Source organism: Maylandia zebra, linkage group LG20, assembly GCF_041146795.1.
Source record: "Maylandia zebra isolate NMK-2024a linkage group LG20, Mzebra_GT3a, whole genome shotgun sequence".
NCBI lineage: Eukaryota > Metazoa > Chordata > Actinopteri > Cichliformes > Cichlidae > Maylandia > Maylandia zebra.
This window is the reverse complement of record NC_135186.1, coordinates 35,183,017-35,196,352: the sequence shown is the minus strand read 5'-3', so window position 1 is coordinate 35,196,352 and position 13,336 is coordinate 35,183,017. Positions and strand designations below refer to the sequence as shown.

The 13,336-nt window shown below is 39.8% G+C and overlaps 1 long non-coding RNA gene across 1 annotated transcript; it reads right to left on the bottom strand.

The window, feature by feature from the left end:
• Window positions 1-7,027: 7,027 nt before the first annotated feature.
• On the bottom strand, window positions 7,028-10,208 carry LOC101487039 (uncharacterized). The gene is made up of 4 exons (XR_013094998.1): window positions 9,713-10,208; window positions 8,309-8,605; window positions 8,151-8,183; window positions 7,028-7,878 (listed from the first exon to the last, which is right to left on the bottom strand). It is a non-coding gene; the product is annotated as an uncharacterized LOC101487039 (long non-coding RNA).
• Between the last annotated feature and the right edge of the window lie 3,128 nt (window positions 10,209-13,336).

Here is a 13,336-nt window from a genome sequence, read left to right as displayed (position 1 = left end):
TTATTATAATTAGGCCTTAAATGGACCAAAGATTGGCACCAACATTCATTTCGATCCACTTTTATTTTTTTTGCAGGAGCAGATTTTAAAAAAAATGCATCCACCTTTATGCCTAAGGACAATTCCCCAAAAAGTGCTATAAAAACTTTATATATTCATATTTTTTTTCACTTTAAATTGGTCAGTCTTTTAAAACTACTTCTCCCTGAAATATTCATACAAAGCTTTAATTATATTTTCGTTGTTTTAACCCTTTAAATCCCAGTTGTATTACATGAGCGCCCTGTTTTTTAGCCCCAAAAAACAAAAAAACTAAATATTTTCAAAAAAAAAACATTTGAAGTAATATTTGATTGTTATTATAATTAGGCCTTTAGATGGACCAAAGATTGGCACCAACATTAATTTCGATCCACTTTTTTTTTTTTTTTCAGGACCAGAAAATGGTCCCCAGGCGGCCAATGCTGCTCCTCTAGGCCGAAAGGAGTGCATCTTCCCGGGGTAAGTCGCGACGATCACCGGGGCATGTTGCGTGGGACTCCTTTCTACAGCACACACGTCCGATACCACGTGACAACAAATACGTCATTTCCTGTTGACTAAAAAAAAAAAAGCACCCTCTCATGGCCCTAGGGACCGAAAATGGTCCCGCCCGATCAGCGGGCGAAGCCGCTGCTGCACGCCGGGAATGAGGCTTCCTTTCCCGCAGGTCTGTCTAAGCAGCCCGCTGTTTTCCAGCAGGGCTCAAATGTGAAGCAAGGGCGCCACCCGGTGGACAAATAAAAAAATTACAATTCTAAGGCCCCTAGTCCAAAACGAAACCGAAACTTAAGTAATCACCAAGACGTTAACGGTAATAATTCTGCAGTGAAAAATAGCGTTTATAATGGAAGTCAATGGGGCCGCAAACGGCCCCTAGGGCTCTAAGAGGATGTGTATTGTTAGCTTAGCCACTGAAGCTAATTTAAGGAAGTCACACTTGAATTTTGAAATGAAATTATGCCAAACTTTTTTTTAGAGAATTTGGCTATATTCCATTCAACACAGTGCAAATGGCTTGTAACCGAAAAACTAAAATGTACAAAAATGGTCCCAGGGCCTCAGAAGGCAGAAGTCCAGACGCTTTTCTTTGCAAGATCCTTTGACAACCTATATTAAGGATTTATGATCACATTTACTCTTAAGTTGAATGGATGAAAAGAAAAATATGAAGATTTAGTATTTGCTACACTGACAGATGAATTGGTTGAAATAGGAACCTGTGGCATTTGGGTGGTTATTTGGTCATAGATCCTAGTATTTACACTCAACAAAAATATAAACGCAACACCTTTGTTACTGCTCCCATTCCCCATGGGATGGATGTAGAGACCTAAAATTCATTCCAGATACACAATATAACCATCCCTCCCAAACAGTGGTCACAAATCAGTCCAAATGTGTGGTAGTGGGCACATCTGCCATATTGAGATAATCCATCCCACCTCACAGGTGTGCCACACCAGGATGCTGATCTGACATCATGAGTAGTGCACAGGTGTACCTCAGACTGCCCACAACAAAAGGCCACCCTGGAATGTGCAGTTTTGTCTCACAGCAAAATGCCACAGATGCCACAAGCAATGAGGGAGCGTGCAATTGGCATGCTGACAGCAGGAATGTCAACCAGATCTGTCGCCCGTGCATTGAATGTTCATTTCTCAACCATAAGCCGTCTCCACAGGCGTTTCAGAGAATATGGCAGCACATCCAACCGGCCTCACAACCGCAGACCTCGTGTAACCACACCAGCCCAGGACCTCCACATCCAGCAGGTTCACCTCCAAGATCGTCTGAGACCAGCCACCCAGACAGCTGCTGGAACAATTGGTTTGCACAACCAAACAATTTCTGCACAAACTGTCAGAAACCGTCTCAGGGACGCTCAACTGCATGCCCGTCGTCCTCATCGGGGTCTTGACCTGACTCCAGCTCGTCGCCGTAACAGACTTGTGTGGGCAAATGCTCACATTCGATGGCGTCTGGCACGTTGGAGAGGTGTGCGCTTCACGGATGAATCATGCTTCACATTGTTCAGGGCAGATGGCAGCTGAGAATGTCCCAGTTCTTGCATGGCCAGCATACTCACCGGACATGTCACCCATTGAGCATGTTCGGGATGTGCTTGACCGGCGTATACGACAGCGTGTACCAGTTCCCACGAATATCCAACAACCTCGCACAGCCATTGAAGTGGAGTGGAGCAACATTCCACAGGCCACAATTGACAATCTGATAGACTCCATGCGATGATGTGTTGCACTGCATGAGGCAAATGGTGGTCACACCAGATACTGACCGGTTCTGGGTCCCCAGACCCCCAATAGCGCAAAAAACTGCACATTCCAGGGTGGCCTTTTGTTGTGGGCAGTCTGAGGTACACCTGTGCACTACTCATGATGTCAGATCAGCATCCTGATGTGGCACACCTGTGAGGTGGGATGGATTATCTCAATATAGCAGATGTGCCCACTACCACACATTTGGACTGATTTGTGACCACTGTTTGGGAGGGATGGTTATATTGTGTATCTGGAATGAATTTTAGGTCTCTACGTCCATCCCATGGGGAATGGGAGCAGTAACAAAAGTGTTGTGTTTATATTTTTGTTGAGTGTATAATCAAATATGGAGTGTGTGCTGCATATTGATCAGGTGTTTTTTTAATCAGTTTTTGCATTTTTTTCAATAAGTGTAAATACGAAGTATAAATACAAGCAAATATATTGAGATACCTACAGCTGTATTTGGTATCTCTGTTATCTGTTTATTTTCTATTATTTTTATTATTTTTATTAAACATTTACCTGACAATTTATTAGGTGCACCTTGCTAGTATCATGTTGGAGCGCCTTTTGCCTTCAGAACTTGTTGAGATGTTGAGAATCTCCTGTTCAACATCACAGTGGTGCTCTGTTGATTCCATTTTGAAAAAGCCCTTATTGGACTCCAGAATACTTTCAACGGTACTTTGAAGTATAGTTACTGAAACAAATTTAAAAGTGTCAATCTAACCATGATAAAATATTGATACTTTAACCACTCTTAGCTGTGACATAGAGGCAGCCAGCCACACCTAAATGTTTCAGATCCTTAAACAAATTTTAATAGTAGACAGTGGAAATCCAACTAAATGCTCCTAGCTCTGTCTGAAAAAGACTGCTTGTGCCACCGGTGGCCGCAATAGACTTCTTTGCTGAATTGCATTAATTCAGCCACACTGGAGAGTTTGAGCATGAACAGTTTTGGCAAATACAAAACAAGCTTTTGTGTTCCCCATTAGATGACCTCTAACTTCCTTAACTTCAATGAGAACAAAACCGAAGTGATAATGTTTGGACCAAGCGGCTATCCCAGCACCTCTAATTTTAACCTGCACAGTCTTGAACCTTTTGTCAAATCACATGCCAAAAATTTGGGGGTTATATTTGACAGCAATTTCACCTTTGAAAAACACATAAACTCAGTCGTACAGCGGTCTTTCTTCAAACCGAGGCTTTTATCTAAGGTGAGATCATTTTTGAACGGGTGATTCATGCTTTTATTATATCCCAGCTGGACTATTGTAACTCCTTATATGCTGGAGTCAGCCAGACTTGCCTGGCAAGGCTGCAGTTAGTCCAGAATGCTGCAGCTCGTCTTCTGACACGTAATAAAAGATGTGAGCACATTTCCCCGGTGCTTGCCTGTCTTCATTGGCTCCCTGTCCACTTCAGAATTAATTTTAAAATTTTATTGTTGACTTACAAAGCCCTGAATGGACAGGCTCCCGGGTATTTGTCTGACCTCTTGCAGACTTATACCCCCTTAGATCTCTTAGATCAAGTGATCTTTGGCTTTCAGCCGTACCAAGGTCGAGGCTGGTTCATAGAGGCGATCGAGCATTTGCAGTCGCAGCACCTAAGCTGTGGAATAATTTGCCCCTATACGTCAGACAGGCTCCTACTGTCAATCTTTTCAATCTTATCTTAAAACACATTTTTATTTACCGGCTTTTAATACAGCATGAGAGTTATTTGTTAATCCATATTTGGTGTTTGCTATCAATACTCGAAGTTATTTTATTATGTATGTTGTATTCTTGTTCAGCACTTTGGTCAATGCTCCTGCTGTAATTAAATGTGCTATATAAATTATTAAACTATTATTAAACTATTGTTGCTCAGAAGTCATTTTCATGTTGGAACCCTTGCATGTGTGTAGATTTTGCCCATTTTGTTTTTTGTGCTGAGGCCTGCAGTTCTTTTGATATTGTTCTGGGTTCTTTTGACCTCCTGAATGAGTCATTAATGAGTCATTATTCATTCTTTAAGTACTTTTGGTCAGCAACTATTAATGGAAAGTTTAACTGCTGTTCCAGTTTTCTCTAATTGTGGATAATAGCTCTCACCATGGTTCACTGGGGTCCCAGAGGCAGAGAAAGGGCTTTATAATCGTTTCCAGACTGATAGATATCGCAGACTTTGTTTCTCAGCTGTTTAATAAGATTTTGGCATGATGTGTTGTTGTTTGCTTCATTAGAAGGATTTTATATAAGTGATTTCTTCATTCAACATATCTGATATTTTGATAGAAAAATTAAATTCAAAGTCTTCAAAATATCAACCCTTTGCTTTAATTACTGCTTTGCTCACTCTTGGGCTTCTCTCATTGAGTTTCATGAGGTCGTCACCTGAAATGGTTTTCCAACAGTCTTGAATGAGTTCCCAGAGATGCTGAGCACTTGTTGGTCCTTTTGCCTTTACTCTGCGCTCCATCTCAACCCAAACCATCTCCACTGGCTTTTGGCCAGGTGACTGTGGAGGCCAGGCCATCCTGTGCAGCACTCCATCACTCTCCTTCTCGGTCAAATAGCCGTTACACAGCCTGGAGGTGTGTTTGGGTTCATTTTGCTGTTGAAAAATAAATAATGTTTATTATTCCAAACTGTGCCTTCAGTTTGGAATAAATTCAGCAAAGCACCTCCTCCTCCATGCTTCACGGTTGTGCATGAAAAGACTATCTTTTTACTTTTTCTGCATCACACAGAGACACGCCAGGTGGAACCAAAGATGTCAGATTTGAACTCATCAGACCAAAGCACACATTTCCTCTGGTCTAATGTCCATTCCTTCTGTTTCTTGCCCCAAACAAATCACTTCTGCTTGGTGTTTTTGACCATAAAGGCCTGATTCACACAGTCTCCTCTGAACAGTTGATGTAGAGATATTTCTGCTACTGGACCTCTGTGTGGCATTTATCTGGGCTCTGATCAGAGCTGATGTTAACTTGCGATTTCTGAGGCTGGTGACTCGGATGAATTAATCCTCTGCACTTCTGCACTCCACAACTGATGGTCTCAAACCTCATTAGGAAAGAAAGAAATTTCACATGTAAAACCTGACAAGGCAAGTGGAAACCGTTTCAGGTGACTACAACATGAAGCTCATTGAGAGAAGGCCAGTTTGCAGCACTGTCAACAAAGCAAATGCTGGCTTCTTTCAGGAATCTAAAATATAAGACATATTTAGAGTTATTTATCAATTTATTCATTGCTACATACAGTAATTCCATATATCTTGCTTCATATATGTAATGCCTTCAGTATGTATCAACAATGTAGGAAGTAGTAAAAATAAAGAAAAACCTTTAAATGAGAAGGTGTGTCCAAACATTTGGCTGGCAGTGTACATATAAATCTTGAAGTAGTCTGATGTCCACATGTCATGTTCGGGGGGCTTTTTGTAATACCTTGGAGGCCAAAGGTAAAAAAAAAAAAGCACACCCTTTTTAATATCTAAGGTTTTATGAATTTTGACTTCTTTTGCTCCTTTCAAGAGTCGCCACCAAGGACCACCTCTGTCCATCTCAGAATGATGAAGTTTTATGGAGCTGTAAGGCTTTGTCCAATATTTCCACCTTTCCATCAATCCTGTCCACATGTCTAAACCTCACCAGCATTGCCTCTCTAACTTGTCCTCTGTTCCTCTGACCCATTCATTTCTAATCCAGTGATTCTGGTCACTTCAAATGAAAATCTTAACATCTCCAACTCTACCTCCTGTCTTTTTGTCCCGGAAACAGACAAACCATACATCATACATACAAGGTCTCACTCCCACCTTGTAAACTTTGCTTTTCACAAATTACTCCTTGCACTCATCTCAACTCCGCCCTACGTGCACTCTCTCCCTCCCATTCACACACTTATCTTCTGTCTTCATCTACTGACTCTCATTCCTCTTCTCTGCAGTACATGCATCTCCATCTTCCCTTCCATCTGCTGTCACTCAAACAACAGATCATAATGTTGTCTCCAAACATCAAATTTTGGACCTGGCCACCTTGCAGTATCTGAGACACCATCTCATATACTCACACTCAGTGGTTTTCAGGAGCCCATGCAGTGATCGCCATTACAGAATCTGTTCTCGATGCAGTGCAGACTGAAAAGCCATCCTTGTGAGTCTGTGTGCCACAACACCTGAAGGAATATGCTAAATATACATAATAATTGTTTTTGACAATTAATAATAATAAAAATATATATAAACATACAATATGGACCAAAGTTTCCTGGATGATGAGGCAAAAATATTTGCACTTTGAGCATTTGTCCTCCAGGAGGCGCCAAAATAAGAGATCTGTCAGTAGATTCTTTTTTTTTAAAACTGATGATTAGATAAATACTTAAATATTGAATTCATCAGTTAGGACCTCCTACTATTTAATAAAAAAATAACTGACATAATAGCTGAAAACCATTGAAATCTTTTGGTGTCCAAAACATCAGACTTCATGTGGTCTGAAATCATCTCTTAAAAACCTCTGGAAACCTATAGATACAGATAACACAATTAGCAGAAACAGTTACAGTTCAGCATTACCTGTAACTTGAAGCATGAAAACATTTGAGGTGCAGAATGTCACCGCCGATCTCGTATTAAACCACAAACAGCACAAACAGCTAAATGTTCAGTGGAAAAAAGGAACGACAAATAACAAAATGCAAAGCTCATGTTTTTTTTATTCATTTTTACTGAAACACATATTACAGTTCAAATTGTGCATTTCATTTGAAAGTATTTATTAAAATATCAGCTTAGCACATTAAAATCCAAATCTCTGTTTTTCTCTTTCTAGACCCAAAAGCTTCATTTTTATGATTTCTGTCAAACCTGAAACTTCACAGCTTCTTTGAGCATGTTGTTTATACACAGGTGGCATTAAATGTTACAGGAACAGTGAAAACTATCTTATTAATGTCTTTAATAGGCTACTGGTAAAATTTGAGCTTAAAGAGACGGTCACACATAAAGCAACTAGAAACAAAATAGCCAACGTCAGTGTGAAGCCAGCAGGTCAAAAGTTAAACTAAACTAACAGAGTGATAAAGTGGCCACGAGGGAGAGTGAAGACTACAGCTGATCCAAATATAAAGGGAAAGTGTTCCCAAGCCAACCAAAGGCTACAAGATAGAGACAAGCTGTCAGCTACCAAGTGATGCACAATGACTCTAAGGCTTTCTGTAGAAGCTCCTTATAACATGCTCACATTTGTGAAATTCAAACAATATCATAGCGTAAAAATAGCACCATTAAAAATCTACCCTCATGTGACATAAAAAAAAAACTTTGAAATATATGAAACATACATGTATCACCATAACATGGTATTTAGAAGCATAACATAACAATCTTACTATAGTTTCCTTTCACTTGTGAAGTACAGACATATTTTTTTTCTGATAAACTGAAAATGAAACTTCTGAATTCTGATAAGACGGTCGCAGTGACGATAATTTCCTCACATTTCTGTTGTGTGTTTTTCTGAATCAGACTCCTCCATTAGTTTGTCCTCCTGTTTAAATTTAAAACACACACACACAACTTAGATTACTTAAGTTTGAATAGAAAACAAAGAAAAACAAAGTAAAGTCAGCACAGAACAGACAAAGTGATGATAAAAATCTCTGTTCCTAATTTTATCTGTAATTAGGATCCTAAAGTAAAAACAAAAAACAAAACACGAGGTTGAAATAATACAGAATGTAAAACTGCTTTTGTAGATCCAAAACAAAATAGATAAAATTAAACGTGGAAGGTGAACAACAGACAGAATGATACATTTACCTCTGCCCCCTTAATTTCAAGAGGAATCTTGTCCTACAGAGACAGAAAAAACAGAGGATCATGTATTTTACTTGTTCTTCAGTCACATCTGGACTGAAGTGGTTTACATGTTTTTTTTAAAAAGTCACTGGAGTCTTCATAGAGCAACATGATATTACCTTCTGTCCTGGTGGAGTTTTGTTTTCAATCAGCTTTTCAGCAACATCAAAACATTCCCCCCATGTTCCACTGCCAAGTTTCTTCTGCATTTCTTCGGTCAGCTTATCTTTTGCTGCTTTTCTTATCATCTCTGTGAGTACATTTTCTTCCTCTTCCAAAATCATTTGGTCGTAGAGAAGTTTTCTGTCGCAGCAACTTGGGCAATTCTCTCTCTTTTCACAGCATTTCTTCCATCCAAGTGGTAACACAAAGGTAACAAAAACAAAGCCAACCAAGAGTGCACCCAAGCCAATAAGCTGAAGGAGAAGCAACAAAGATTATATTTTAAACTCGTATTCTGAAATCACAAAACTGTAAAAGAGGGCATGTATTTAGTTAAACAGGTGATATCTGGAAAGAATCCAGTCTGTGTTCTTTTTTTCTTTTCAACTCATCAGTTTCATCGACAATTGACAGTACAGTTACAAAAACCAGCAAATCTGGTGTGCATCTGCTAATTAACCCCTTCCTATAAAGTAGGTGTGAAGTCAGAGTAGAGAGAAAAAAATTAAGTGGAACAGACTAGAGTGCAAAAGCCTCATCAGCTGATGAAGACTTCTGGAACAACATCCTTTGGATTAATGCGACCCAAGGGTTAGGTGGTGAACACCTGAAATCGACTACCAAGCATGGTGGTGGAGTTGTGAGGGTTTGAGGCTGTTTAGCAACCACTTGTCTTGTCACCTTGCTTTGATGGAACCGTGATTTCCTCTGTATGCTAAAGTATCCTAATGTGAGGCTGTCTGGCTGACAGCTAAAGCTTCGCCCCAACTGAGTCATACAACAGAAAAGAGATTCCAAGCACAGCAGCAAATTTCCAGCAGAGTGGTTGAAAAAGAAAAAACCAACATGCTGCTCTGGCCCAGTCAAACTCCAGACCTCAACCTGACTGAACTGCCCGAAGAGAGCCGTTCATCAACAAATATCTGTGAACCTCAATGAACTGAAGCAATGTTGTAAAGAAAGGTGGACCAGGGATTTGGACCACAATGATATGAAAATCATACAGAAAACAGCTCATTAAGTGTAGTGTGTAGAGTCACGTGAAAACATATCAACATTTGGTTGTTTTGTTCCAAACATTGGATGGTTTCAGCAGCTCTCTGATGCAAAGTCTTCCTGTATTGGTAACTGGACTCTTCAAGGTCAGATGTAACCATCCATACCATCCATTTATACTTGTAATTTACAAGTATAATTAGTGAAAGAGATCTAAAATTTAAGTGAAATAAACTTATTACAAACTCCCTATATCTGCAGATATTCAGCTTTATCGTAGATAAAGGAGTAAAAAAACACAATAAGTCGAGAGAGCAACACAGAGTGGTACTGTATGATGTGTGAAGAACAACAACTTTACTCACCATGGATTTGTTTTTCAGCTTCGCAATCAGGACTCGTTCCTCAGCTGTAATGTTTTCTTTGTCTTTGCAGCCTAACTGTGGATGTTCTTTATACGTATTGCAACAGCAAACAAACCAGTCTCCATCGATGAACACGGACAATACCCAAAGCAGACCAATGCAAACTGCCTTCATAATTTGTAAACACAAAACCAAGAAAAGTTTGCACCTGCATTTGCAAAAACAACAACAACATGTGCATGTAGGACATGTGTATTTCCAGACTCTCTTGAATGGCTCGTCTGTCCAGAGTTGTAAAGAAAATAAAATTAAAAAAGGTAGAACCAAGTAGAAAGAGCAGGTTGTTATATCAGCATCGCAAGTGCAGTTTAAATCCTCGTCAAGCACATAATTGTGAACAAAAATCACAATCATTGCGACATACGTGCTGTATTGTTTGATGGCAAATTTTGGGAAGAAGGTCTTCATCTTGGGTGCTGAAGTTGGCGTCTGCTGAGAGCTGAAACTTAAACTAAATATTCTGAGAGGAAACTGTGCTCTTCCTGTACACAGAAGAATAACTGCAGCCTCTTTTTTTTATCTTCCTGGGCTTTGATCTTGAGAAGTTCTTCCAGCATTTTTTCTTATTTCTCTGAATATTTCTTCTGTATGTTGTTCTTAAAAAAAGAAAAAGAAAAAGCTTCTAAATTACAAACTATTGAAGAAATCAGCCAGATAACACTGCAGCTGCAAAGAGTGAACAAAATGTAGCACAATGTAAAGCCTTTTAAAAACATGCATGTTTTTGTGACCACTTTCACATTTGACCCAGTCCTTCAAATCTCAGTAGAAAGAATCTTCACTTGGAAAGATTTTGGTTAAATCAAACAAAAGTGTTGCTAACCAAGCTATGGAGACAATATTGTCATCATTTAAGACAATATGCAAACAAAGACATATGATGTGGGATTGACAGCTGACTTTTTAAAAAACTTTTGTAACTTGTAGGGCAAAAGAGGATGAAGATCAGGGTCCAGCACATGGAATAATTCAGTGAATTCAAATTAATTTGTTTGAGTGAATCTTAAAACTTCAGAAGAAGAAATGAAGATGGCACAAAGACGAAGACACAGGAAGTGTGAAACTGTATTCAGGAGGAACTATTTGGGCTGAGAACAAAACCACAAGTGTTCATGGTTACAGGTGCACAGCTTTGTGAATCTTTTGTTTTTTCTTACTACCTAAAGCCTGTTGTTTTCTGCTTTTTTTTTTTTAACCTAGTTGCAGGAGGAGAATTTTGGCTTTAACATCTTTAAAACATGTCTGTGAAGTTATTTTTATACTATGCTGTTTGCACTTTGACTTTGGTTCAGTTAAAAAAATGTGCAGTGTGTAACTTAGCATGCAGAGGGTGCAAAACATCAAATAAAAGTGCTGGTGTGACTATACAGCACTGATATGATATAATGAGAAGTCAATATGATCGAGCTTTCATTCTGCTGTGCATTCTCAGCTAAACTAAACTAAAAGTTCCTTCAGCATTGCGTACTGAGGCTGACTCCGGGTGACAGGAAGGAGAACAATCTATAGAAAAGACAAATGTGTTTTTTCCTGCTTTCCTCTCACGTTCTCTTTCTGTCTTGCTGTCAAACACAAAATTCTAAAAAGTAAAATTATTGTCACAATAGTAAACAGATACTAATCACACTGTCACATCTGTGGTGCAGATGTTACAACCACATCTGCACCACAGATGCCACAAAGTTTCTGTTTTCGAATTCGTTTATATGTACTGTCATATCTCTGTATAACAATGAAATGCAGAGCTGTTTGTTTTGTTATAGTTTGTGTTCACAGCTCTTTTTAGCTCTCTCTTTGCATTGCAACGTCATTATTAAAATAGTGGTGCTCAGTTAGGCTTTGTCAGGGTCAGGGCAGGTCTTTGTTTCTCTCTGTGTTCAGTTGCATGTTGCATGGAGGGTGGATTCTACTGGGTTTCCGTCCCCGGGTGGAGCCGAGTCTCCAGGTTTGCTGCCACACACCTGAAGCAAGGCCCAATTTCTTTTCTGTTGTCTTGGTCGCACATTTGTAAAGGTATTTTTTTTCACCTGTGTATCAACACATCAAGCAAAGGTGATAACAAAGTCACGGCAAGTGCTCCAACTAACAACAGTGCAGGCGGCAAATATAGACCCAGGACTGTGTATGAGGTGTGATCCCACTCCTGAAATTCAGATAAATTATCTCCACTTGATATTTGGGATCTGATTTTTATGTGCTCTCAAAGTATCTCACTATTTAATAACTGCATTTTGAATACCAGGAACAGCTAATATCATTTCTGCAGCAAAGTGCAGTCTCATCCCACTCAACTGATACTCAGCAGCAGCAGAGACGTGGAGATACATCAGAACTGAGGAAATGCAGAACAAGGAAAATACAGAGTTTAGAGCAATGAAAGTAGGTTGAAGGTGCATACGTTAGCATCAGAAAGAAATGAGATAACACTGGGTCTTTTATCCCAGTGAGAAAGTCAATATATTTCCCCTGATATCTCTTATGTAACAACTGGCTCTCAGAGCGGTCTAGATGTGGGGTGGCTCTCAAAGGGTACCAATGCACAACTGACTCTGTAGAAGCTGTGGTACCAAAGTCAGGCCAGACTTAACTGCCACAGAACATCAGACAGACGAGTATATGTGTTAAAAGAAAATTGTACATAGTGTGATCAGCTACATGAAATGTGCCCTTTTTAGGATCACTAAGCAAACCACATGTCTATGTGACCTGCCATATAACAACTTTTGAGTGATAAACTTATTTTAGCAACTAACAGCTTCCTCTATTCTGAGAACATACAGATGTAGAAAAGGGCAACCTCAGCTCTGAGTTCTTGGAATAACTTTGTTATTTTTGTACACACGTGTAACCAGCTTGTATAAATACAGAACGCAGACAGTGAGAGAGCGCCAGTCCGTGAGTGTCTGTCTGCGTATGAGCGCTCTGTGCCCGCCTTTGCAAATAAATCAACTGCAGTGTGTTTGTGTTTTCTAACTCAGTTGTCTCAGCTGCAGAACTGTTTGGGAGATTCTTAGGAATCCCCTGTCAATATGGCACATACACTATACTGCTAGAAATATTCGCTTGTCTGCCTTCACACGTGTTGTTCACACATATATTTGAGTGGCATCTTATTATTAATCTATAGAGTTTATTGGATGTCAGCGCACCCTTTGCAGCTATAACAGCTTAGGCTCTTCTGGGAAGGCTTTCCACACGTTTTACGAGTGTTTATGGGAATTTTTGACTGTTCTTCTAAAAGCGTATTTGTGAGGGCAGACACTGATGTTGGACGAGAAGGTCTGGCTCACAGTCTCCACTCTGATCCCAGAGGTGCTCTGTGCAGGACTCTGTGAAGGCCAGACTTGCTCACCCATGTCTTTATGGAGCTTGCTTTGTGCACTGGTGCTCAGACATGTTGGAACAGGAAGGAGCCATCCCCAAACTTTTCCTGCAAAGTTGCGAGCAGGAAATTGTCCAAATTGTGGTGGTATCCTAAAGTATTAAGAGTTTCGTGACTGAACTTGTTGCACAGGTGGTATCCTGTCACTGTACCACACTGGAGTTCACTGAGCTCCTGAGAGT